The 6,000-nt window shown below is 38.2% G+C and overlaps 1 protein-coding gene across 2 annotated transcripts in view; it reads right to left on the minus strand.

The window, feature by feature from the left end:
• The window catches only part of GPSM2 (G protein signaling modulator 2), a 31,339-nt gene extending 26,015 nt beyond the window's left edge, over window positions 1-5,324 (minus strand). Inside the window, exon 1 of one of the 2 annotated variants that reach the window (XM_039329590.1) lies at window positions 5,132-5,324. The gene's annotated coding sequence lies outside the window, so the exon portion shown is untranslated. Of the gene's footprint in view, window positions 1-5,090 lie in introns of both variants that reach the window. The other variant, XM_039329591.1, reaches the window with a different exon arrangement.
• Window positions 5,325-6,000: the final 676 nt, after the last annotated feature.

Raw genomic sequence — 6,000 nt, forward strand, 5'->3', positions numbered from 1 at the left:
CATTGAAAAGTGATATATGACTGTTTTCATATTTACAACCACTGCAACATCCTCATGGTCACATGATCAAAATTCAGATGCTTGGCAACTGGTTCATAATTATGATGGTTCCAGAGTCCTGGGATCATGTGGTCACTTTTTGTGACTTTCTGACAAAGTCAATGGGGAACCACATCCACTTAACAAGTTACTAATTTAACAACTGCAGTAGCCAAGAAAGGTTGTAAAATGGGGTGAAACCATTGTCTCACTTAGCAACAGAACTTTTGGGTTCAATTGTGGTTGTAAGTCTAGGTCTACCTGTAGTCCAGGGAATTAACAACATCAGTTCCTATTACCTCAGCACATTATTTAGATTGTGCATTCTTCAAAAATGATCCAGAAGTACAAGCCTGAGAAAAATGCAGAGCCCATACAACTGCATTCCATGAATTTAATTAATGTAGCATAAAGTAGGTATTCGCTTAAAGCTCATTAACAACTTTTAGCATCACTCTGAAGGTTTGCAATATCAACAATTACATGACAATTCACATAAGAGAAACTGTCAAACAAACAAAGAACAATTGAGGGAACAAATCAAAATATGCCATAGAACTTAAATACCTGATTCTTAAAACCGTGAAACACAAATGCAATTTTGCTGATTTTAATTACACCTTTATAAAATTTATCAATTTCCTATGTACTGTGTGATAATCTATACATGGAAAATAATATATTGCTGAAACACTGAAAGTTAATTATTACAGCCACTCGTTTACTGACTACCTCAGTTATTGACTATTGCAAATTAGATAGACAACAAGGTACACTAGAGACCAATGCTGTGGAAACTGTACAAGAGAATTTTATCTGAAAGAGACAGCTATCTTCACAGCAACTCAGTCAGGTTTGCTCAGTAATCATTTCACTTAATGATAGTCAATGAAATGGACTGTGGTCACTAAATGGCAAGGAAGCAAGAAATAAGAGACCTAGTTTGGTCTAGTGATTAAGGCACCAGGCTAGAAACCAGACCGTGGAGACTATGAGTTCTAGTCCTACCTTAGGCACGAAATTGGCTGGATATCTTTGGGCCAGTCACTTTCTCTAGGCTCTACAGTATTCACCTCACAGGGTGGTGTTATCGGGAATATAGGAGGAAGAAGGAAATTAAGATATGTTGGCCTCCTTGAATTATAAAAGTAATAAAGGTGGGATAAAAAAATTCAACAGGCAACTCTCTCTGGAGTATGTAGAGTCTTTGGGTCATGGGGCTTTCCTCCTCAACCTGTCTTCCATACAATAAAAATTATTTTTAATCCAACAAGTCCTATTTTTAAAAAATCTGATTGTTACACACAATAGCAAGTCAATCAAGGAAATGATGGTTATCTTTCCTTTCTGTATGCTATATTGAAATTTTAAAGCAATTATACCTCCACATCAATCTTGGTAAGTATCACACATAGATTTAATTAGGATTAATCCTAACCCTAACGCTACAACCAGCAAGCTATCTTGAATGGACCCCGGTTGAGAAAAGCTGGTCTAATCAGAATAAGGAAGGCAGTTTTCACTAGAAATGACATCAGAAATGTCTGAATTTTTTTTCAATAGCAACCTTGTCTAGAACACTAAAGCAACAGGATTAGGTCTTCTAAGGGAGCAAGATTCCATACAGCATTGAATCAGTAATGTCAAATATGCCTCATCCAATCTAAGACTTATATTAGACATTAATTCAGAATTTGAATTGGATTTTACTGGAATAAATAGAATTGCCATCATCTAAATTATTCCATACAGTTATCTACATTAAGACATGGAATGAGGTTAAAAAGGATATGGTAAGATGGGAGAAACAACTATTGTCATTATTGGGAAGAATTTCTGTGATAAAAATGAAAGTCCTGCCTAGAATGATGTTTTTGTTTCACACACTATCTATTCTGACAACTGATATACTATTTAAACAGTGGCAGAAGGATTTATCTAAATTGGGGCAGCAGAGGAAAAATACATTAAATAAAATGTTACAAAATGCAAAGGAAAAAGGAAGATTGATTTATCTGATTTGACATTGGATTTTGCAGCTTGCTTTCTAGTTGGAATGAAAGTAATTTGGAATTAGAAGGATGTGATCTGAGAGTGGTGGTACAATAAATAGTTAAGATTGAGGTAGATTTTAGAAATGTTAGACATGCCATATTAAGAATACAGAAAACCCAGGATTTGTCCTAAAACACCTTTGTAACATTTTATAGACAAGAAATAGGAAATCACAATGTCTAACCTCTTGTGAAAGTAGAATTTTATCAAAGGGAACTTAAAATAAAATCAAGAGAAGAACTGGGGGAGCAGAAAGATATAGTTGTCAACAGTTATCTTATTTGCAATCATTAGTAATATAAAATAGACAAAATAATTTATGGTTTTGAACACTGGAAGATTGAGTTTGAACAAATAATGAACATGTAAATCCTAAAATGTACAAGCTTACTGAAATTTGAGCTAAAATTTTAGATTGTAATATAAAGATAGTCCCCGACTTGCAACCATTCAAAGTGACAAAAATGACTTTTGACTATTTTTCACACTTGCGGCCATCTCAACATCCCCACAGATATGTGACCAAAATTTGAACGCTTGGCAACTAGCATGTATTTATGATGGTTGCAGTGTTTCAGGGTCATGTGGTCACTTTTTGCGATCATCTGACAAGCAAAGTCAATGAGGAAACCAGATTCATTTAACAATCGTGTTATTAACTGCAGTAATTCACTTAACTGTGGCAAGAAAGGTCATAAAATGGGGCAAAACTCACATATCTGTCTTACTTAGCAATTAATTTTTTGGTTCAATTATGATCCTAAATCAAGGACTACCTGTACAGATGGAACAAAAGAAAGGATTATAATTTATACTATGCCACAATCTTAAAAAGAATTTTTTTAATAAAATGATATATCATTGGTATACGTTACCTCAAAAAAGTTCTAGAATATATAAAGGCACTTCATATTTATGTTGGAAATCTAAACATTAAGAAGGGCCTTTTTATCATCTTTGGTGGACATATAAAAAAATTAGAAATTTTTGGATTCTAATACATACATTGATTTAGAGGATTTTAAAGATTAATATACAATTGAGACCAGATGTTTTTCTTTTGTGATTGGACCAACAGCTGGAAAAAAATCAAGGAACTTCATTTTTGTGTATAACTGCAGAGATAGCAAGATTCAGCATTAGCCACATTAGAGAAAGAGTTGGTAAAAGTGATAGAACTTACTAGGATAACTAAGTTGACTTCTTTGATAACAATAAAAATGACAAATGACTACATTTATTGCTGACTGAAAACCCCTTATAGATTTTTTTTTGTATAAAATAGAAAAAAATACTTTGTTTTGGTTTTGAGCATTTATGGTTTTGGTTATTGGACGAGTTAGATTATAGAAAGAAGACTTATGTTGTAAACATAGAGTTAAGAGGTAAATCTGTAGTCGTACTTATAACTGTTGTATAGAAGGTTGGAAGCTACAGGTAGTCTTGATTTATGACAATTAAGACTGAAATCTTCAGTCATTGAGCGAAGTGGTTAGGCAACCTTTTCCATTCCAGGGTTAACCTGCCTGCTGGACATACTGAGTCCTATTGGGGGTGGTGATAAATCCCTCCAACAAGCAACCCTTTCACTATTAAAAAGGCTGGCTGGAAAATGTCTATCCTGGAATCCAAACAAGATTTTAGCAGTGTGTTTGTGGCATGGGGCGTCTACAGCCAGCCCCCAGAGATAAGAAGACTCCCTCTTGTTTCTGAGAGGTGACAGCAGAAAGACCCCACACTGCATCCATCCCGAAATCCAGAGTGAAAATGCACCATGCTGCAAATACTCTGTGCCAAAATTCTGCTTGGACTTTTCTAGCCAGCCCACAGAAATCTGGGAGAGTCTTCTTGGCAGGTGGCATTGCTAGCAACTTTTTCTGCCAGCTTCCCTATTGACTTTCTGGGGATGTAATCATGGAGGTGCTATAACGACCAAAATTTCAAAAGAGTTCATTAAGTTCTTTCATTCAGTGTCATAATTTCTAACGGTCACTGAACGAATGATTGTTAAGCAAGGACTACCTGTACTTTTTTGTATTTTTTATTTCAGTCTTTCCACTTTTAGCTTTGTTTTTTTTTCTTAGTTTATATTAGTTTGTATAAGTTTTTATCATTTTTTTAAAAAAAATGAATAAAAAGTATACATTACAAATTACAAGGTAGTCCAGAGCTTTCAAGGATTGGCACAAGCTTTACTGGGTTTAGTTATAACTTCTGAAGAGCAAATTTATAATAGCAAATCAGACCTGTTTCATCTGCATCATGTTTTCATCTGCAGGCCAAAATGTATTACAAATTGCTAAAAATTAAACAAATGCTGAAAATACGACTTTGGCACAACTCTACCTACACAATTTTACAATGAAAGCAGAATTGAATTCTATGCAAGTTTTACAATTAAAAAAATAAAAACTATATACTAAGGGAATGCTATTAAGCAATCCATGCAAGGGACATGGTAAACTTCTATTGGATCCTAGAAACATGCTGTTATAACATCCATCTAGGCCAGGGTATCCCAGCCCAATTTTTTTAAAATACTTTCAGAAGGCAACACAAATATAAATCATTTCCAGAGCAGAGCAAAGAAAATCAGTCATGCCAGCATTAACGGGAGAAAATTCTCTGGTGGTTTTCACCGAAACGTCCGAGGCACATAGTCTTATTTCGTTTCTCCATTTTGGCATACTTTTTTTTTTCTACAGAGATAATACCTATATCCCTAAGGGTAGACCATGTTCCCCCCGCCCCCGAGGAGCATCTGACTAATCAAAATGCAGCCCATTCCTAACAAACACACGCGAATCCCTGCCTACCCCCTACCCCCGGTGTGGTTTTCTTCAAAATGGCTCCCCTTTAACCGTTTTGATTCCCAAACACAGGCAGCCCTCCCTTCTCCTGCACCTCCACTATCTTCAGGAGCGCCTTCTGCCTTTTCTCTCATTTTGTTTTCCTCCACGCACCCAACAGGCCGCTGCCAAACACCCTATTTATACCAGGCTCAGCGGTGCCCACGAAGGGGACCTTTTTCGCTCACTTCATTTCAGTTGCCACGGATAGCTCGCGGACAGCTCTCCCTTGGTCTCCGGAGCTAAACAACAGGCGTCGCGAAAACCCCCGAGGCCCAGAAAGGGGAGGGGCTCCCCACTTCGCTTTTCACCTGCCCAGTCAAGGGCGCTCCCCCGTCCGCCTCCGTGAGTGACGAGAACCGGGGGGGGGGGGAAGAGAAACGGCCATCCGCGCGCTCGCGCTCGCGCCGCCCAGCGCACGCGCCTCGCAGCCATGCCCTTCTCTCTTGTTTAAGGCGTCGTCCGTCTTTCATCCGGGCGCCGCTCCGCCCGCCCCGCTCCCCCCCGGCATCTTTTGCACTGGCCAATCAGAAGAAGAGGGTGAAGTTGATGAGTCCTGTCCTCTCCCTTTTTGAACACCGGCGTAAGGGCTGGGAGTCCCATGGGCTTTTCTATTCCGTGGATTTGAGGGTGGGGGGGGGGAATGTTAGAGAGATTTAAAGAGATAGCTTCCCTTCAGGCGATAGGAAGGGTCCGCAGCAAAGGAAAGGATGGTTACTTATGTGTATTGACAGGATCATGTAATATAGAATAGATCGCCCCTTTCGTCACTTTTTTTAATTATTGGTGTGAGCACCTCGCACAGGGAGAGTATAGACTACAAATAGTCCTCGAGTTACAACAGTTCATTTAGTGACTGTTCAAAGTTACAATGGCACTGAAAAAAGTAAGTTATGACCATTTTTCACACGACTGTTGGAGCACCTCTATGGTCACATGATCAAAATTCAGCCACTTGGCAACTGACTCCTCCCGTGGTCATTTTTGCACCCTATTGACAAGCAAAGTCAATGGGGAAGCCAGATTCACTTAACAACTGCTACTAATTTTAACAACT

Source organism: Crotalus tigris, unplaced genomic scaffold (assembly GCF_016545835.1).
Source record: "Crotalus tigris isolate CLP2741 ecotype Arizona unplaced genomic scaffold, ASM1654583v1 scf7180000024401.5802323, whole genome shotgun sequence".
Classification (NCBI taxonomy): Eukaryota; Metazoa; Chordata; class Lepidosauria; order Squamata; family Viperidae; genus Crotalus; species Crotalus tigris.